At 42.0% G+C, this 22,549-nt stretch overlaps 1 non-coding gene across 1 annotated transcript; it reads right to left on the bottom strand.

Annotated features, from left to right (window-relative positions):
* Window positions 1–19,686: 19,686 nt before the first annotated feature.
* Window positions 19,687–19,766, bottom strand: TRNAL-UAG (transfer RNA leucine (anticodon UAG)). Its single transcript has one exon. It is a non-coding gene; the product is annotated as a tRNA-Leu (tRNA).
* Window positions 19,767–22,549: the final 2,783 nt, after the last annotated feature.

Raw genomic sequence — 22,549 nt, 5'->3', positions numbered from 1 at the left:
TCTTGTTGTTCTTCTTTCCCCCATAATATCTTCTTCTCTTCTTGCTCAACCTTTTTTTATAACATGGTATCATAGTCTCATCCTTGAGGTTGTGAGTTATGGGAGTATCAATTGGCTACATATAGAGTGCAAGAGTTCAAGCCATGAAGGCACTATTCAAGTTAGTTAAAGATTGGGAGTGAAGATTGTAAAAGGGTACAAAGGCTATTGGAACTCTTGAGGAGGTTTTGAGTCAAGTGAGTAATCAAAAGGTTAGTTTCAAGTTTAATGAGTTTGTTTCAAGCTCTTAAGGAGGTTCTACATCAAGTGAGTAATCAAAAGGTTAGTTTCAAGCTCAATTGGTTGGTTTCTTGGTTGTCACTACCCAAAAGTAAGATGCAAGCTTCTTATTAATAGAGTTAGAGAATGAATAAAATTTAATATGTCATGGGGAGTTTAGAAGAGAGCTTAATGTTTTGAATCTAGTTGTGGAGGGAAAAAGGATGTGTTTATTGTAGTAAAGTCCATTAATTGCATACCCAAGTCCTGGTGTGATTTGTGGCAAGTTAAAAAATAGGTCCATGTAATTCATAAATTGAAGTCGCAAACTGATTGAATATTAATCATTCATATTAATGGGTTGACTGTGAGAGAAAATTTGGAATTATCAATAAGCAAAAATGTCAAAATCAGGCTTGCTTTGATTTATGATTGCTAGTGCGTTGTGTCACCACTCATTGTAGCTAGTTGTTGTGCCTTGGTTCACTTAATAGAGCCAGAGAGATAGATAGAGAGAGAGAGAGAGAGAGAGAGAGAGAGAGAGAGAGAGAGAGAGAGAGAGAGAGAGAGAGAGAGAGAGAGAGAGAGTGTGTGTGTGTGTGTGTGTGAGAGAGAGAGAGAGGTGTGAAGAAGAAAAGAGAGAGTAGTTGTTGTGCTAAGTGGAGCTTTGACAAATCAATTGATCTATTGTCGAAGGATGTTATGAAGCCAGTTGATTGCCATGCAAACATCCTCAAGGTCTACATCCTTTTTTTTTTGTTTAGAAATGGTAGCAGGTGCTATTCAACTCAATCTCCTTTCTCTATTCTCATTAACCTTATCACTAAGGTTTTGTTAAAACCTGCTTTCACATTACTCTTTCTCAAGCCACCCTCTTTCACACTTAAATTGATTTGAGTTTAAATCTCTTTCACATTGATTTCTATTAAAATTGGTTTATTTAAAGGCCTAATCACATTGCAACTACATTAGGCCATCAGGTTAAAAAGGCTATTCCTATAAATTAAAAACTATATATTGTAAAATCTCAAAAGTGTAGTTCTTATTCGAGATTTTGCTCATAAAAAATATTTTTGATATTCATTGTAAAATCTCAAAAAATTCATTGTAATCAGAGTTAAACACTATCATGTGAGGAGTCAATGATAAGACTTATTTATTTCCAAAATGCTCGTAATAGAAGCAGTGGATAAACCTAATGGTGACAGTTTTCATACATCAAATATGAAACCCATGTACCATCTCATCTACAAGGACTTATAAGAGTTTTTTGAAAAAGAGAAAGATCCTAATGACCCACAATGAAAAATAATAAAGCATTAGAAATTATTACATGGGGCCTTTCAAATGATGTAGTCCACCACATTTCATGCATAAAAGGGGGCAAAAGAACTATGCAAAGAGCTCGATGAAATCTTTGCTTCACAAGCAAAAAATTCAAAAATTAATCTCTTGATGAACTTTGTCAGACTTGACCTTATTAATTTTGATTCGCTAGCATCACTTTATCAACAAAATTCAAATCCTAAAAGTGCAACTATCATCCATTGCAAAGATTTTGAAGAAGATGAAGCCATTGCCATGCTACTCAATACTATGGATAAACCTAACAAAGGTTATGAGTAAGTGGTAGCAACATTGAGGAATGTGCTTGATAGAAAACTTAATGTAGTTGAAACCGCTTTATATGATCAAGGAGAGAAACTTAAGGAGAAAGCTCAAGGATCTGCATTGAGCATTGTAGTAATTGCACTTTATAGCAAAGGTTCTTCAAAAATTATTTGCAAGATCTACATGAGAAATGGACACAAAGAGCAAGACTATTGGAACACAAAGGAAAACCAAGGTGGAAAAAGTGCAACAAGTTTGTATACAAAAAAAAATTGTTTACAAATTTTTAGAAGCACTTGAAGTAGATGCCATTATGACTACCAAACAAAGAGTGAATGCATTGGTAGAACAATAGTAAATCAACCCAAAATCAGCCCAATACTGAATGTAAGAGGTAGGGTGCAATATATTGAGGCAGTAAGCTTAACACATGCAGACATTGATGATGGATCGCCTCATTAGATGGGTTTGTATGTCTACACTTAGCATGTTGGTGGCCATTAATTATGACTCTTACATGGGTACTAACTTATCACTTATTATATTCGGTTTGTTACACCCATCTACAATTAGCATAAACACCATATTAGAGAATTTGGAAATTTTCCAAGTCCCAATTTCAAATAAGTGATAAATATTTGACTGCATGGCTAAATCATGATCCATATTTGAAAGTGGAATTTGGGAAGGTAGCTTATATAGTATTTAGGGTAGACTTATGTGTAAAATATCCCCAAAGTTATCCATTTGAGGGCCACGATAACTTTGGGGTTTTAATGATGGCATGTCATCGTGGTGGTGGGACACAGGGGTTGTGGGAAGAACAATAGAAACATGATGAGAAAGAACGACAATATTGTGCATGCTGGGGTAATGGAGAACACAATCTTGACCTTCAACATAGTGGCTGCTCAGGGAGCCCTTTTGTAGAGTTTGATGCCCAAGCTCAGCTACCAATCACAGTGAGCAATCTTGAATCACATGCAACGAGACGAGTACAACACAAAGTGACTCACTTGGCCTGAAACCTGAGGAAGCCACCCAGGAAAGACCACAGCATGAGTATCATGTAGCTACCAGCTATGCTAGTAACTTATAGCTACCAGCTATGCTTGAGCTAACCTTGCAAGTCAGAGGCAAGAAAAACCAGTATGAATCTCTCTGAAGATGTCTCCCACATGGTTGAACTGATCCACCTCAAGAAGGTGCTTGAATGATAGAGCAAAGCACAAGGAAGCTTTTCTCAAGATGTTGCAGATCTTTTGGAGCAAGGAATGAGAGATATAATCAAAAGAGAGACCATGGCAACTTGAAGCAAGCTTGAAGGAAGAAGATGAAGGTCTTTCTTGAAGCATGGCAGTAGTTTTACTCTTCTCTAACTCTTGTGAGCCAACTTCAACTAGGAATCCCTAAATTTTTGCCTCAAAATTTGTGATGAGCTACTAAATTTGACATGAGTGCCTCCAACTTGGCCATAGCTCTGCACGATCTCCAAGAAAGACTACAAGGACCATGTGGTACTCCATCACTACTTCTTACAGCTCTTGTCACTGCTCTGCTGATGTACCAATGTGACTAGTTTTTTTTTGGTAAAATATAACTTCATATGAGGAAAGAAAAAGAAGAAGGGACCAAATACCTAAGCTCTGATACCAACTATAGTGAAGGAGACCTAGGAGAGAGAAGGAGAGAAGCAAGAGATTGCAAGGAGGAGAGAGAAAGGGGAAGAAGATGAGACAAGAAGAGAGAGAAATACTAGCAGAAGAGAGAGAAATACAAGAAAAGAGAGAGAAAGAGAAGGGAAGCCATGAAAGCTGGAAGGAAGGGTAAAAGAGACTTGATTATATTGATAAACTAATGCCCTAATTGGGTATCTCAACACCTCATATACCCCATCAGTATAAGTGGGTATTCCCATACTAACCCGTGTCCTACCCGTCTATCCCCACTCTTTTACAAGGGTTAGTAGTCCACAAGGCTATGAGACCATATACGATATGATATCAATTGCATTGGCTCGTAGCAAAATAAAGCACATGATTTTGCCTCATCCATTTTGGTTGAAAGCTATAAGACAAGCACGAAATATATTCATTGCTAACTTTATAGCAGGGTATTTTTTTATCATCGAAAAATTAGAAGGGGAGGAAACTAAAGCTATAAAGATTTCTTATGACTATGATAACTTCAACTATATTTTGTTGACCTAGTTAAGTTGTAATGTGCCATGACTCATTTCTACAAGGTGCAATGCTGGGAAGGTATTGACTTGTCTTTATCTAACATTATGGATTTTAGTATAGTACACTTGTTTCTCCTAAGTTTGTATCAACTATGATTTTCAAATTTTGTTTCAACCTAGGTGTTTGTTATCAAGCTTGATGAATATCAAATCGTAAAGGGATGCAAGTTGGAGAGGGTGGGCCTTACATTGATGAATTACGCCATGGCATATGCAAAAGATAGCATGCTTGTCCAATCATTTAGTGTGTAGTAAGAAAAGGAAATTTGGTAGCTAGCAACAGCCAAAGTGCCCAAGGTTCTCTCTTAGATCTTCCAACGTACTCCATATATGGATATAATTTCCAAGCAAACAAGTAGGGAGAAGCTCTATGCGAAAGGGAGAATTCAACGTTAATTGGCACTTGGGCGGCAATCTCAAGACTCTAAAGTGTATGTTCAATTGTGACACTAAGACATCAACATTATTGCCTTATCCATTTTGCATAAAACTAAACAACTCTTTTGAGATCATAAATAATGTCGCATGGAAGGGAGGAGCAATGACCTGCAATAGAGGGGCACTGCCAAATAGGACACATCTTGATGAGAATTGGAAAGCCATATTTCCAATTAACATTGAGAATGTGTATTTTTGCACTTTGCATTGCCTCATGTGCATATTTGATAAGTTATTGAAGTTGCATATCAATTATATATACACACAAAGAATTCTCCCTCCAAACTTGAAGCAGCTATTGAGAAAGCCAAGGAGCTATTAAATTCATTAGGTGTACATGGAAGCAAAGTAAATATTGAAAAGGCTAGAAAACATCAGGTCTAACTTATGATATAGCATAGAAAATATCAATGAGTGAAATGAAGGTGAAGAGATTCCTAAGCAATATAATTGGCAAGCTATTAAAGTTAAAGTGGGAGCTATGGAAAGATTTATGAAAATGCAGTACATATTTGGAAAGAGACCCTAGTCTTAAGAATGCCCAGATGTAAAAGTTTGTCATTCTTTTGATAAGCTAGTGTATATAATGCTAAAGCCATTTACCGATCGTTCTACTCAAGTTGAATTTCATACAGTGGTCAATGATTTTACAAAGCTAGTTTTCAATGCATGGGAAAAAACCAACATCACCCACTACATGGTACACCTTCAACTCTACTACTTGCATGTTCTTTAATATTCGGATACATTGATGCTTCAAATATAATATTAATTCTTTATACCTTTGCAACACATATTATATGTTCATGGATCTTTTTTTGGAGAATATGAGCCTTTGGAAATGTGGAGCATCCAAGGTATGGAAAAGTCTCATTGTTGGGCTTGTGGTGCATATTTCAAGAACACTTATCATGTAAGTGGTCACGTTAAGAAAAACTACCTCGTAAAAATGTTCGATTGGTTTCATTGATGCACCTTCGGTCACTGTATCACATTGGAGAATGCTAAGGCTACCGCATTGGCTAAATCTCTCAAGCAACAAATCCACATGCATAATAAGGAAAAGTGACGAAACACATCTACAGTGAATACACATGCAACGTGGTGCATGACAAAGCGAAGAGAAGGGTCAAAATGGATATGTACGTCAAAATACATGTGAACCCCATTAAACCCAATACTAGGTTTCATATAAATAGAGCTCTTTTAGTTCATTTCCTATTTCATACTTCTATAGTTGTCTTGTCTTTTCCTTTTTAATCCACCTCATGGCCCCTAGCACAAACTCATCATCTCAATGTCCTCCCCCCCCCCCCCCCTTTCCTTTCCATCCAAATGCTCAAAGAACCTCTCTCAATCAACCTTGGAGACTTTGAAAAGAGCTCGGGAGCAAGAATATTCTTCCAAAGAGGAAGAAGCAAGCGAGGATGTGGAACCTGACAACAAAGGGCTGGAGAAAAACAAGGGTGACACCTCTATAGATGATGAAGGTAGAAACAATGATGATGAGGGCAACATTGACAACAATATCAATAGGCCCTAGGATAGGATAAAATGGCGGGAGGCTAGTGGAGGTGCAAACAAGGGGCATTCAATAGGTGTTAAGGACCCCATACAATGCCCCAAGCTAAAAATAAATTGAGTCGAAAAACTTCCTCCTCCTCCTCTGGTACCCCTTCTCCCTACTCCAAAACCAAGAGCAACCCCCACCCAAGCCCCGCTACCAAGCCCAACAAGCATAAGGATAGCAACCACGACAAGGTCTAGCAAGATGAGTCCCACCACAAAGGCTAAAGTGGAGGAACAACTATCACCTAGCAACTCTTAGGGAGATCTGCAAGTACCTGTTAACCCTCAGACAAACAAGGTGGAAAATCTGGAAAAGCTAAAGCAGAAGAGAAAGGCCAAGGCAAAGTGAAGCGGAAGACAAAGACGCACAAGGAGAAGAGTCATAAATAAGGGAGAAAGGCGCACAAGGAAAAGCGCAAGTCACTACTTTTGTAAAAAAGCACAAGCGCATCATGATTTAATTTAAGGAGCGTCGGGCTCTCACCCGTGCAATTTGTAAATGTAGATGGGTGGTGGAAAGGAAGCTAGGAAGATAAAAGGACAATGGGAAAAAGGGCCTAGGCCACGGCTGGCCATGTAAAAAAGGGGATAAGGGGATGACCGCCCAAAAGAGATTTAGGGTTTTGTATATAAAGTTGAAAAGTGAATGAGAATCTAATTCTTGTGTGTGGCCAAAAGTGGCTCTCTTCTTCTTCTTCTTCTTCTTCTTCTTCTTGCTTGCTTGAGCTTGTGCTTGAGGGAGGGAGTGTGAGAGTGTGAGGGAGTGAGTGTGTGAGGGTGAGGGACCAGGGAGGAGAAGCTCTCCATCTTCTCCTCTCTTCTTCTCTTCTCGTCTTGCTCACGGCAATGGAGCTTGGAGCATGGAGCTTGAGGATGGAGCTTGCTTGAAGCTTGCACTTGGATCATGGAGCTACCGGAGTGCGCGAGAGAGGAGGTAACTCGATCGGCATGGAGGTAAGCTCACTACACCCGTAGATATGGATGGCGTGTCGCTATGTGAGAGGTAGCCATTAGTGCTCGCCTTGGAACTCTTGAACAATGAGCGGTCCGTGGGTCTTCGCAGTTGAGCGAAGGCTCCCACATTTTGGTTCCGTTGCTGGGACCAACGGATTCAAGCCTTGAGCGCTTGCGCACTTCGAATTGAGCATTGACATAGGGTTTTCCCTAAACTAGTGCTTGAGATAGATAGGTAGGAAGTGAGGGAGTTTGAAGAGGTATTCGATCTCCTTAGCAAGTAGGTTTTTTATTTGTTGTTGAATATTGGAGTAGAACCATACATCTCCATCTCTAGTTTTTATTTTTGTTGCATTAGATTAAGATTAGGATAGGAAAAAAGAAGGAAAACAGTAGGGTTTTCTGTTGCTATATAATAGGCTGAAACAAGGAAATAGGGTCACAGATTCAAATTGCTGGATGGAAGAGTGTGAGGAACTAACCTGTGAGGTCACAGCAGGCTGGGATGGGGCAATAAGAGGCCCAGGGAACCAGGAAAGGCCACATTTGATATCCTGCCATATGAGAAGAGAGTGAGCTTGAGAGCTAGGGAGAGGGAGAGAGAGAGAGAGAGAGAGCTGCGGGGAGATTGTCGACGTGCTGATCGATTCGAGCGCCACACCGTTTCGAGGTACGCCAAGTGTTTCTCTCTATTGCTTTGCATCTAATTAGATGACACAACACGATTTGGTGAAGTAGACGTCAGCCTAGAGGCGTCACGTGGAACTCGCGGGCCATCGGCCGCGCAGTTGGACCAGTTCGTCCGAGTCCCATAATAGGATTGCCCTATCTCTGGAGTCTGACCATCCGACTCCGAAAATCGGACCACTTTTCCAGTTCGAGTCTGAAAATCGGACCAGTCCCAGAATCGGACTAGTCCTAGAATCGAACCACCTTTGCCTCTGCCTAATCGCCGTCCGATTTTGAAAATCGGACACTCAGACCTTAGAAATCGAACGGCTCAGAATTGGACGCCTGTCAAAATCGAACATCCGATTCCAAAAATTGGATGTGACCAAAATCTGACCACTGGACCGATTGAACCAACCCGAAATCGGATGTCCGATTCTGATAATCGGACTCCTGAAAATCGGACGTCTGCAAATCAAATAGAAAACTATCAAAATCGGACATGTATCTAGAACACAAATTTTGACACATCTAAACACTGAAATTGACCCCAAAGGCTACGTAGAGCTAAAGGCACATCACAGATCCATCACTGGGCTGAAACTTAGAGCAAGTAGTTCAAAACTTGGCTATAAACGGTCCTCCAAATTGCGCATGGTGTTTACTGTAATGGCCATGTGGGCCGAGGGGACTGCCCCCCCCCCCCCCCCCGAACCCCCGCAGAGGGGGCTCTACCCCCTGCACACCTCCCCCAAGTAGGTTGGAGGGAAAATACGCATCGTGACAGGTCCTCCGGATTAGGCCCTAGTATAGTAATGGCTCTACGCAAGCATAGATCTTCACTCACAAAGTAGCAACTAGAAGCCCACACCCAAACAAAGATAAAAAGAGACCCTAGAACCTCAACATGACAATCTAGCCATCAAAGGCAAAAGGGCCACACCACAAGAACACAAAGACAGTGTGTTCAGACCGTGTCTAGTCAGAGGAGAATGCAACATCAAGCTACAACAGCAAGAATGACTAGATATGACAGTCCTGATGATAGATGCTCCTTGAATAGCACTACACTGACGATCCAAGACATCAGTGGAGAATCCACATCTGGTCGTACAGTTGGGGACTCAAGGGCATTTGTCAAAAGGCTTAAATTTACAAGCCAAGACCCAGAAGACGAGGACATAGTACCACCTGCTTATCTTAGGGTCAAACTCACCGTGAAAAGAGAGCATACTATCGATGCTCTGATTGATGAAGGAGCAGATTTTAACATCTTAACCTATGAATCATGGACCCTACTAGGCCAACCAGAGCTCACACCGACTAATGCAACTCTTAGCCCTTATGGGGGACATCCACAAGCACTCATAGGGAAGTGCAAAATCCTTGCGAAAATTGAAACTGAAAGCTTGCCTATCCTATTTCAGGTTCCTCCAAATAGTGCTAGTTACAGGAAGGAAACCCTCCTAGGAAGACTCTTCAAAAGGGTGACCAAGTGTGAGGCCGACTATGTAGCACAGAGGATACACCTGACACTACCGGGTGTAAGGATAGTCACAACCTTTAGCAAGGGTGATCTCATCGAACCTCGAGGGAAAGGCAAGGAAGGTGCTGACATAACAGTCAAGCCTACTAATGAGAGCAAGGAATTGTTGGAAGAGTTGATACAAGCACAGGTCGAACAACGAGAACTAGTGATTAAGGCCATGCCTAAAACAAGAAGGTCAAGAGACAATGCTAAGGACGGGCTTTGGACTTACAAATATCGTAGAAGACCCCAAAAGAATCCCAAGCCTTATAGACGAAGGCATCGATAGAGGGTCAGCACAACGCCACAATGGATATCCAAAGCGTTGCTACGTGCTCAAGGGTATTACGCAGGTAGCCGATGGATTTGGATACCAAAACCCCTTGCTAAACCACCTCTATCAACTGAAGGCCAAATTGTACCAAAAGCAATGAGGCACAGGAGGAAACCTAAGAGAAACTCTAGGTCTCAAGGCAAGAAACCAAACATGAGTGTTTGAAAGAAAGAGCCTTAGCGTAGCATGCTTAATAAGCAGATGTCATATGTAACCATTAAGCGTGCACAAAGACCATTAGTGTTCAAGGAGTTTTTGACTTCCCAAGAGGATAATGAGCACCATAGGCACAACATTGCTCATAGCAAGGTTAAAGGCTCAACAAAGAAAATAGCAAAATCATCTAACAGCCACGAACAAATCTCCCAGCCAGTGTCAAAGCCACTTAGGAGTCCCAAGTCTCCTACACCCTCTTTTTCCAAATAGACACAGGAAGCACAATAGCAGTCGTCAAGGGCGAGTGCTCACTCCCAATCTCTATCTCCATCTAAGCTTCCAAATGTCCAAGAGGTGGGAAATGACACTAGCCGTAACTCTCGGCCCAAGGATATACCTGTGCAACCTAATGTGACTAGATCAACTCATGCTCGATCTACACAGATGAATGCTCAAAGGGCAACAAAAGACACAACTACTTCCAATCGACCTAAGGACTTGACGCCGCAATCCACCAAGAGTAGCCAGCCCACTGGACTAGCCTCTACTACTTCCAATCAGGGATCACAGCAGTCACAGCCTTGGGCCGTGACAACAATGTCCCTTGCGGAACGTGTCCTTAGTGGTTTACCTGTGGAGGAGGTGTCACAACCAACTACCTTGAGAACTCTAGCACTTCCAAAGTGCCTAAAGCCTAGGCTGGAGGAGTTAAACACAAGGGAATTGGCTGAAGAGCTAGACTCTCCAAAAAGGGAGGCAGTTGTACCCCCACAACCTAGCGAGGCTATTCAGCAGGCCTTGGCCATGTCCCATGAGGACACACTAGAGAAAGAGAATGCTGAGGCCCAACCAAGCACATCAACGGTTGACCTAGTCTAGGGTCCTGAGTCATTGAGAGATGCACCTTCACTAACCAAGAAAAGAGGAGAAAACAACGAAGACAACAGCAGTCTCACAGGTGGTTGGGGATACCAATAACATTGACACCAAGAGCGCTGGAGAGCTCGGGAATAAAGCATCAAGTCCATCCACCAATGACCCCATTGATGCCTCTCCTAATAGCGGTGAAACCTCAGACACATCCGTGTACTTTGAAAAATCAAAGCAGTCGTTACCATCAATGGCTACTTGCGACACTCAATCCACCGACAATAGAACTCGCATTGACCAATCAAGAGTGGATACAATGCTATCACAACAGGATGACAAATTTATACCAATCACATCCAAGGAGAACCATGACACAATAACGAAGCCTCAGGAGAAACATGGAAACCCCAAGAGCATAAGAAATCCTAGCGTTGTCCAAACTTGCTCGTCTAGGCCTGAGCCCCCAGCAATGCTGAAGCCCAGGCAAACTCCTAGAACCTTGCATGAGATAGCAACCGAGCAAGCCCTTGTTGAAAATAGAAGTGTCATAGAATGCTTAATCGATTTGGATGCTGAGCTCAAAGTGTTCACATGTGTCTACGTCTTGGCAGACATGGGCGCATTTCCTAAAGAGTAGCTTGGAGAATACTTGCCATTTCCCTTATCCTGGGAAGAGCAAGAACATCTTGACGAGCACTATAACAGGCTCTTGTATGAATGCATGCGACTCATCTCAGACGAGGAAGCCGACGAACTACGCTTAATTGTCACATTCAATGATGTGCTCTGCCAACCACACCTCTTAGAGATAGAGCAACTAAAGTGACTATCAAAGGGTCAAAGTCAGTTTGAACAACGTTGGTGTGAAACCCGCATTGCAATGGCCGAACTAGGAGCCCAAATCATGACAGTCTCAGAGAAGCGAATGGCCAAATGGCGGTCTCAACGAGACCCAACCTATGTTGCACCAACTTCCCTTCGAGTACTAACTGCCATTCGGGGTACGGACTTAGCTGAAACTAGCCAAGTGAACTCTCTGTTTGATAAAGTTCTCACTGAGGAGGGGTTGCATGTTGCGAGCAGACTCGGACAAGGTTCCATACTACTCGATGTTGCAAAATATCTATCGGTATTGAGTAAGTTGCCACGAGTACTAGATGTGTGTGCCACGCTCCAGTACAATCTGGAGTTCTACAATTGGTTTTTACCCTCGTGATGTGACAAGGATTCGTAAATATGTACATAAATGAACAATAAATTTTGTGACCTCATATAGACAATATCAACATACACAAGCAATGATAGTCAAGCGCAGGGAGAAGAGTTGGGTTCAACAAGCTAAGCTCCTCAGGTCCTCCTCTCACCACACATTTAGAAGTTGGGTGTCCGTTCCCGCCTCCAGGTGGAGGGCATGCAACCCTCATTACCACCATAGGAAGCCCTGACCAACATCTCTAAGGGTGTAGACAGGGTACTCTCCCTCTCTGTACACCTTTCTCCCTTTCTGGTCTATCCTTCCGAGGATAAGACCTGCCCCACTCCATGACAACCAGTCCACGCAACTTAACATAAGCCAAGATCTACTATTGGCTGGAAGAAAAATGAACATCATCATGGGAGGCCATCCCTCTACAACAAACACTGCATGCCTCATCTCTCCCCTCCTTGTCATATGCGCTTGATAACCCACACTATAATCCCCTCCATGCAAATAGTTTTATCATGTATCAAGGCCTAATCCTTGGTTCGCATTTTGCAAGTCCCCCTACGTGGAAGACATGGAGCACCCAGGGCAGCTGGCTTGCAAAGACGCTCTCCGCCGTCGAAGGGAATATGCAGCACAAGCTCCTCCACCAGTGCGCTATGTGCCTAGCCTCAAAAGGTATGCAAAGAAACGAGGTCCCAAGCAACACCACCTCGGATGTAGGCCGAAAAATCCCCAGGCCAGGGAAATAGGAGCTCAAGGGAGCACACAAGGCATGGCAACACCAGTTGTGCAGGCCCCCAACAAACGCTTGGGCACCAGGTGCTCGAAAGCAAAAAGGGCAGCTCGATATAAGGAAGAATGTGATGCATTGTTCAAAAGCACTTTAGAAACGGTTGCGGCCAGAGACTACACCATTCAGGTCCCGGCCGACATCTTCCCTGTCCAACCTCACAGGAGCCCCTCACCAGCAGAGCCTCGGTCACCTGACCACCCGGACTCACCCCTCCTTGTGCAAATAGAGTAGCCCTTATGATATACAAGCAACTTAACAAGCCATCCTGCCATAACTTTTTTCCTTTTGATGATTAAAGGAGCAGGCTCCCCACTTGTACACACTTCCCTTACCTATCGCTAATATATGCCACGTCTTTAACAAGCACTAGAATAGGCATCGCAATCAACATCATAGGATTTTGAAAAAGTTATATCTTGACATGATTGCATTTGTTCGTTGTACTTGACGCATGGACTTGCATGTACTCTCGTGAAGTGACAAGTGGATGTAGGATGACACAGGTCTTCATGCAAACGTGCTCAATGCCCAAGCCACTGCAAGACCACCAACCTCACAAAGAACCGTGACAAAGCCACGCTGCCGAACGCAAAAAATCACCCTTGCGAGTGCCCACATCGCACCAACCAAAGCATAGTCATGGGCTACGCTCTCTTTCTAGGTCAAGCTCTATAGTGGGCTCACAACGGTTGTTACCTCAATTGTACCAACATTGCGTGTCGCAAAGAGGTTTGCAGTATCTCAAGTGTATCTCCCCATCTCAACAATTGCTTCTCTAACAACGACGCTAGGGCACAATCATCACTATAATATCCATTTCTTGAGCCTTTGAAGCTTGACATTTCCCAACCCATTGAAAGGTTGATAGCCTCAACATATTGCAATGGTTGTACTCAGGCAAGTCAAAAAAAAAAAGAGAAAGAAAGAAAAAAGCATAAGAAAAAGAAATAAAAAAGAAAACAGAAAAAAGAAGAAGAAAAGAATGAAACGATAAGAAGCATCCACAATCACAGCACAGCACCTAGGGGTCCTCAAATTAGGTATGTCCAGTGACCTTGGTCGGCTGGCTCCGTCCCTAGTCCCCTAGCCCTCTAGCGTCACCCACAATATTTCAGGGCACACCAAGGGCAGGACATACCTAAGGAGCTTGTCTCGTCTATGATTAGACCTGTCACCCTGACCCATTCACGCAATTCCCTCTTGTACTCTGCCCTAATACCATTGCAATCAATTGTGGTAAGCACCACATGAATAGCCATGAGAAGTACATTGTCCTCATCGCATAGGTCCAATAGCCACTAGCTACCGATAGTGCAGTATCCATGTGTTCAATTATGTTACGTCGTACAGTCACAATGCAAAGGATGTCTCATACACCTTCACGTGTACTTCTTCTCAACATGGACGACTTTGCTTCATCCACACATCGTTATGAGAAACCAACCCGCGGTCTTCTAACTACGTAATATCTAAGTATGCACGAGCACTCACATAATATCTGCACCAAAATATATACACAGTTTGGGTCCTCAAGTGCAGGACAATACTCTCAGCTTGCTTAGAGTTCGACATGTCTCCCAAACTAATTAAACTATGTCTTGTGCACAATAGAGAAGACTAGCACTACCCCTAGGGAGAGACCACTTAGGAGAGGTTTTCAATTGCAGGTATTGAAGACTCCAACGAAAGTGTCGTTCACTCTTCATCGACACTCACCTCTAAATTTCTATCCTTTATCATCCTGTAAGCCCGCCAAGAATCATCATGTGCAGAATCCCCAACAAACTGCCACTTGTACTCCATCAGTGCAAGCCCCACAAAGAACATCCCTACCACCAACTCCAATAGCCCTACCACCAGCCACCTAGGCCCCCAACGACCTTCCTCTCTACCACTACCAACACTCCTCCATGGCAACCACAGACATCCTTGCCACCCATGTCTTTGGTGCACGCTAAAGCCTGCTACCTAGGACGGTGAGTGCCATGGGACTGGTACTCGTCTAGGAGGGGGTAATGTTAACCCTCAGACAAACAAGGTGGAAAATCTGGAAAAAGCTAAAGCAGAAGACAAAGGCCAAGGCAAAGTGAAACGAAAGACAAAGACACACAAGGAGAAGAGTCCTAAATAAGGGAGAAAGGCGCACAAGGAAGAGCGCAAGTCACTACTTTCGTAAAAGAGTGCAAGTGCATCATGATTTAATTTAAGGAGTGTCGGGCTCTCACCTATGCAATTTGTAAATGTAGATGGGCGGTGGAAAGGAAGCTAGGAAGATAAAAGGACAATGGGCAAAAGGGCCTAGGCCACGGTCGGCCATGTAAAAAAGGGGATAAGGGGATGACCGCCCAAAAGGGATTTAGGGTTTTGTATATAAAGTTGAAAAGTGAATGAGAAGCTCATTTTTGTATGTGGCCAAAAGTGGCTCTCCTCTTCTTCTTCTTCTTCTTCTTCTTCTTCTTCTTCTTCTTCTTCTTGCTTACTTGAGCTTGTGCTTGAGGGAGGGAGTGTGAGAGTGTGAGGGAGTAAGTGTGTGAGGGTGAGGAACCAGGGAGGAGAAGCTCTCCATTTTCTCCTCTCTTCTTCTCTTCTCTTGTCTTGCTCGCGGCAATGGAGCGTGGAGCGTGGAGCTTGAGGATGGAGCTTGCTTGAAGCATGCACTTGGATCGTGGAGCTACCGGAGTGCGCGAGACAGGAGGTAACTCGATCGACATGAAGGTAAGCTCACTACACCTCTAGATATGGATGGTGCGTCGCTATGTGAGAGGTAGCCATTAGTGCTTGGCTTGGAATGCTTGAACAATAAGCGGTCTGTGGGTCTTGGCGGTTGAGTGAAGGATCCCATAGTACCAAAGGAGCACAAACCTACCGATTAGGAAAGTGCCCTTTGCATGTTTAGTAAAGAAAATTACTGATATCGATTCCGCATGCAAGCGATTGTAGTGGATTCTATCCACAAAGTTGCACAAGCATACCTTGTGGCCCTTTTTTAGGACACATAGACATATCTCTGCGCGATTTATACCAAGCGGGTGACCATCATGCAAAGAGACACGCAGTTGGCTAGACAGAAAAGAACTGGGAGAGATTAGAGCTTCCAAGGGCCTACATTTTTTGTAACACCTTTACTTTTGATAAAAACTTTGCCTTTTATTGTCCCTTGAATGTCTCATATTGTATTTGTGCATGATGGTGTAATGATTAAATTTGCAACATCAATTGAAAATTCAACAATTAAGAAGATGAGAATCTGATTATCGAGCCAATGGTCTACTTAACCTTTCTGCATTGCTGAATGATAAGTTAGAATGCATCATACAAGTGACAAAGTACAATGAAACTTTTAAAATTTTACTAGTCAAAATTTTGCGATTTGACAAGCCATTCAGCTTGGTTTTAGCACAAAATGCCCAAAAATGCCATTAGAAAGGTGATCTAGGAGGTGCAATGGGCAAGATATAAGAAGCCCTAGACAATAGGGCATGTGAATGGGCAGTGGCCATCCTGCCCATTTACACATCGTACCATTCAAGGCTTCTTAGATTTCCTAGGTCACCTTTCTCTGATGGTATTTTTTGGCATTTTGAGCGAAAACTAAGCCTAATGGCCTGTCAAACCATAAATTTTTAATTGATAAATTTTAATGATATTTTGTACATCTATCGTACTCTAAAAATATGCACGTCCATATCGGGTAACATCGGTTTGAAAAATCCGTCAATCTTGTCACTGGTTAACTCTAAAAAATGGGAAGTATGCTTGAGAGATAGATTGCAAGATAAATATATTTGTATTATAGTGTAAAGTTCAAAGGGCTTTTCCTTTACATAACTATGCTTAGAATCCTAAATCTCAATACAAGTTTTAGGCCATCTTCATGCGTTTGATTTTCTCATGAGTCTACTTTCATCTCTTCTTGGCCTCTGGTTGCAACCCTACCTTGATGCTCTCTTGCATGGCGGCCTCTAGTTGGCTTCTAAGGCTTTGTCAATCCCCATGGCTTGAAATATCCTTCCACGTAGGCGTGTATCAAACATGTGGTTCAGCAACTAATTTTTAACAAGAATGATTTTGTGCATACTCGAGGTGATGGTGGATACATACAACACTTTTCACAAGGCCTTCAGGAGAGAGAGCTGAGCCCATCCGTCTAGGGTGAAGGTGGCATGGAAAATGACTATGTCAGCAATGGGGATCCTGCCGACGTAGTGCCCTATGGAGGCATCCTTTCTGAACACTCCTCATCCCTTGTGGTGACTTGCAAAATCATCAATGTCAAGCATGGCCTACATCGATATGAAGTTAGCTCAAAATAGTACATATAGTAAAATAAAGTGTATAGACAGACTATTGATACACTTACTTCCTACTCGGCATCAGTAGAAATCTCCGACGGTTGGCCAAGGCCACTCGACTCGGATTTATTGATCGGGGGGAGGGGTGCTCGTTGCTCTTTTAAGGGCACCTATCCTGCCACCAAGCTAGCCTATACTACCTCAAACTCTTGGGTGCCAATAGTGGCGTGCTCCACCAAGTCCGTGGCATCTCCAAGAGCTATGAGTGTGCCGTCTATGTCTTCTAGCTTTGGGTTGTTGTGCTCCATAGGCAAATCATCAAACACGAGGAGGAAGTCATTGATAAATGCCAGCATCGATAATGCCTCATCCTCCCTCACTCCAAACATGGAGAAGCATGAATTCTTTGTCCGTCGATGAAGACTTCGCTCATGCTATCTATGCGATGTAGAGGGTGCATGCAACCTCTTTTTCCTCTCTAGCATTATCCATTGGTGAAGGCTTTGGATCAGTACATCCTCCAATAAGCCTCCCACATGCTCTTCAGCATCCATTATGATTGTAGATGGGTCCTCACCTTCATTGAGTAATAAAACAAAAGTGGCAATCCATGAGAGGTCGTCGGTGGCATGCTGATCAAAGCTATATTCCCTAGCTTGCCGAGGAGTGAGGTGCTTGAAGTAGGCGAGGGTGAGATTAACACAAAAACAACCTAGTCATTTTCGAAATGCCTCAGTGCCATTGATGTACTTCAAGTGATTGCATGGCACCTATTCCTTGTCGAAATCCTAAAACTCGATGGTATATTCTCATAAGTATGTGTTCACGTACTTGATAGGAAATTGCAGGCTTGGACCATGCTATAACACTGTATCATAGTACTTGATATTGGGACAAAAGATCTTGTAAATATCTATTCTCCCAGTGAATTTCATGCCGTGAAGGAATTGCATGAAGCTATTAAGAGTGTGATCCATCTTGGAAGAAGGGGTGAAGGAGGCAAGTGCAAGGGTGCTTGGGAGAAGAGAAGTAGTTGGAGAGTTGGAAAATGAAAATAAGACCAAGTGAATGGTTTTTATAGGCCGTATAGTCAAAGTTTTAGTTTTCAAAAATCTATTAAATTTTTTTAAAACAATTTTGAAAAGTTAAAAAAAATTAAAAAAATCACAAAACAATCCAAAATGTAGAATGTTAGAGAAAGAGCTCGTAGAAAAAAGTGGAGAGAAGTGTAAACCCATAGACATGAAGGTTAAGAGATGAGCAGAAGAGGGGTGAAACTACAAAATAAAAGAAGACGATAATGGATAGCTCAGAGGATGAGTCACTCAATGACGAATATGGGAAGGCACAAGTAAGAACCCATGGAGCCACAAGGCTGTAGAAACACCAAATAGTACACCACATTTGAGAATATTTGAAATGTTAAGACATCCAGTGGGGATAGATTAACATACAATTGGCATATGCATATATATTACGCATACATGGTATCTTATGTGCAACATATAGAACCCACTTGTTTTGAAGAGGCAGTTGTAGATAAGGATTAGAGAGATGCTAGGATGCTAAAATGGATGCACTAGAGAAAAACAATACTTAGGATCTTGTTGAGTTCCCACAAGGAAAGAAAGTACTAGATGTAAGTGTCAAGTGCGAGGCTGATGGTACACTTGAATAATATAACACAAGGTTGGCTGCTAAGGGATATGCACAAACTTATGGTTTAGATTATGATGAAATGTCCAATCCGATTGCAAAGATGATCATCATGGGAACAATGATTGCATTCGCTCCCATATATGGCTAGATGGTGTGGCAGATAGATGTCAAGAACGCTTTCTTGAATGGAAACTTGGATGAGAAACCGTAGGGGTGTGTGCATTATCTAAAGTACCTGAATTACGTGTTGAGATTAAAGAAAGCTTTGTATGGGGGCTATAACAACCACCTAGTGATTGAACACTATTTTTGCCTTAACAGTAACAAAAAGGGTGGATTGTCAAAGTTGCACATAGACTCAAAGGAACTTGGCCCACTTCAGTGGTTGTGAGAGATAGACACCTTGGTAAGATGTTGGTTGCCCATAATTGCAAAAGCTTATGGTCGTGGAAGGAAAGGAGAGATTGAAGTGACCCTCGTCTAGAGTCTCCATGCAGTCTTGGGCCTCTTAGAGAGGAGGGTGACCGCATATTAGAGGAGAATAAAGAGAACTTTGAAAGGCACACCTTCTACTAGGCTAATAGACATCTTCTTGCGGAAGGTGGCATTGCATAGATTGCATCTCTCTCGAAGATGCTTCCTATCTATCTCCCCACGCTACCCGTTAGCATGAAGTTGGTCAATGTTTGGAGAGCCCTTACACTGAAATTTATTTGGAAGCGCCATAACTCGACTCCCTTGAAAATATCTATCCCATCGTGTGCATCTACGGATAATGTAATCATTAAGAAGCCGAGCACCTAGGGGTGGATATATAAAGTCGTTTATATAAAGCTTGCTAAAGTAGGCTGGTAGCCTCTACCTTGATGCATCTGCATCGCCCTTGGCAATGTTGTATGTATATCCCCCCCTCTTTATGCCTATGACACTGTACTTCCTACCTTTTGCATTAGAAAACAGAAGAGAGCATAGTATAGATTATAGATTGCAAGCCGGCTTAGAGTCTTTGCGTGGAAGCTCGACGGGTCAAAATTTCAGAGGAAGGTAAGGTAATAATATTTGCCAACGGGGGAGTGGTGAATAGGATTAGACGAAAGTAACATATGTGACAGCTGTGGGATTTGAACCCACGCCCTTCCGGACTGGAGCCTAAATCCAGCGCCTTAGACCACTCGGCCAAACTGTCAGAGAATAGATACAGATTGTAGCATTAAAACTTAATTCTTTAAATAGTCTCTCTGCCGCGTCATCGGACGCCGCCCACAATTAGCATTGCCATCGGCGAAGTTTGAGCATTCACGGAAATTTTGATTGAGTGAAAGGAGGTAGATTCCGTGTGACCTCAAAACTTGTAAGGGTGCCTTTTAGTGTCTTCGCAAGACCTCCAAAAGACTGGGCCCTTGCCTCGATGAGCACAAGCTATTTCCTCCCCCGCAAATCCAATCTTTTATTTAGATATATACCTCAACTCAATGAGCACAAGTTATTTCCTCCCCCGTCTCTCTCTCTCTCTCTCTCTCTCAACTCCACTCTTTTTTGTGTATGTGTGTGTGTGTGTGTCTCTCGGCGGGCATATTTCCCCTCTTCTCGTATCGGTTTTGTCACGAGCGAAATATTCTCATCTATAAAATTGAGCCAATATTCTCAACTATATTGGCTTAAGAAACTCATGGACCTTCGCATGAAGGAAGGGGCATATGTGTCTTCTAATGAGTTTCATTCCGTTTTCAATTAGCCTACCTCTCAGAGTCTTAAGTTGAGGAAAATGGCAAATCTCTTTTCTTGCTTGTTACACTATCTAAGTCTTCGGATATATTTTGCATTGCTATGAGTTCAAACCCTCTTACAGCTGGCTTTCAACTCAAGGACGTAGAGGGTGCTTTGCTTTTACAGAGAAAGTAAACAAGAGGAATATATATGTAGCCCATACTTTTCATCCACTTATAGTGAGAAGAAGACAAGATGGTAATAGGAATAATAATCTTGGCAAAGACTCACAACCTAACAAGGGTAAATCTAAGTCCTATGGGTAATCATATAGTAAGTCATGTGGTCCTAAGTCATTTTTTACTTGTCAACATTGCGGGTAGCAAGGTCACATAAGGTCGTAGAGCCATAAATATGTGTAATGATTGGTGTGAAAAAGACAAAGGGAAAGCACAAGATAATGTCAAATCTCCTAATTATTGCAATGACTGTTTCTAAGTCTAGTATTAAGATAGAAGAGATAAATGCCTTGGAGTATAGCTCAGATGATTATATACTTGTTGCTTCATCAATTGATGCTACTCAATTACCTGATATTCAGTCTTATTATGCTCAATATTGGTTTCTTCATACAGGGACTTCTTTCTATGTTACTCGCAGTCTATCAAATGTATCTTTTTTAGATATGGTGATACATATGTGATGGATTAATGCCTTTGGGATCCATAGGCTCCTTTGCAACTTTGATGTCATATTCTATTAGGAAAATATGCATATAAGACCAAAGCAATTAGTTGAGATATGGACGGTGATCTTCCAAGATGAGCTTCCTATTATAGTCCAAGTAGCCCCAATTAGACAATTTGTTGTAGCTGTTAATGATGTACTGGCCTAGGATTCACCTCTTATATAGTATCATGATGTTAGATAAAGAAGATAGGCCATACAAGTCCCATAGCCAATCTCGATATGCTCCACTAGAGCCTCACATTCTCCTAATCATTTTGAGTCCTCTATGCATTATGTTATGGGACAGATGATATTGGTGAGTCTCTCACTTACGATGAAGCTATGCATAGAGATCCTAGTCACTCTTGGGAGAGATCCATGTAGTCTACGTATGGTTCACTATAGAAAAATTGTATATGGATGTTTTTCCTTAGCCCAATGGAAATAATGTATCACCACGCAAGTGGATGTACAAGTTGAAGAGTATTCATGGTCATCCTCTCGGGGAAGTTACTATATGTATATCCTCTACGTGAAATGCATTCAATGCCTATTTATAAATATCCTTATCTGTATATTTTTTATGAATAAAATATAACCATTTTCTATTCAATATGTAAATAATCCCCTTATATTACACCCTTTTTTATGTAAAAAATGTTTTGAACCCATGTGATGCACACACATATTCACGAGCAAGTTACCCGAGGTCATTCTAAACCACTATATAAGCCGTATGCTTGGTATTGGCCTTGGTTATGCAAATGGATTTGGACTTACACTAGATGGATATGAAAATAAATTTCCTTCATTGGGACTTGCATGAGGATATGTATATGTAGCAACCTAAGGGCTTTGAGAAAAAGAGTAGGGAACACTTAACGTTAAAGAGTCTTTAATGGACTTAACTAGGCGCCTAGGGAATGGTATCATAATTTTAATGCCGTTATGCATTCATAGGGTTACTCTTGTGTACTGATATGGATCCATATATTTACACAAAAGAAAACATGTGATGGCAGCCTTATCATTTTGGTACTATATCTTGATAATATGCTATTTACTGAGAGTACTCATGATGAGCCAAATGCTTTGAAGACTTAGCTCAAGAAGAGCATTGAGATGAAGGACATGGGATATGTCTCTCACATACTTGGTATATGCATTACATGTAAATATTGTAAAGGAATCCTCTACCTATCACATACCGAGTACATTTATAAAGGCCTTGAGCGATTCCATATGCAAAGTGGTAAGTCTAATGGCTGTTGTTAACCCTCAGAAGAACAAGGTGAAAAATCTAAAAAATCTAAAGCAGAAGACAAGACCAAGGCAAAAAAGAAATGGAAGACGAAGGCGCGCCAAGAAAATTCTGGAAACACAAGAAGTGCAAAAAAGTCCTAAATCAAGGACAGATACACACAAGAAAAAGTGCAAGTCAATACTTTTGTAAAAAAGTGCAAGGTGCACCGTGATTTATTTTAAGAGTGTCACCCCGTGCAAATTGTAAGGGTAGATGGGCAGTAGGAAGGA

The sequence above is a fragment of the Lygodium microphyllum genome, unplaced genomic scaffold, assembly GCF_053477565.2.
Source record: "Lygodium microphyllum isolate KBCC unplaced genomic scaffold, Lygodium_microphyllum_v1.1.10 scaffold_43, whole genome shotgun sequence".
In the NCBI taxonomy this organism is placed as follows: Eukaryota; Viridiplantae; Streptophyta; class Polypodiopsida; order Schizaeales; family Lygodiaceae; genus Lygodium; species Lygodium microphyllum.
This window is presented reverse-complemented; position numbering and strand designations above follow the sequence as displayed.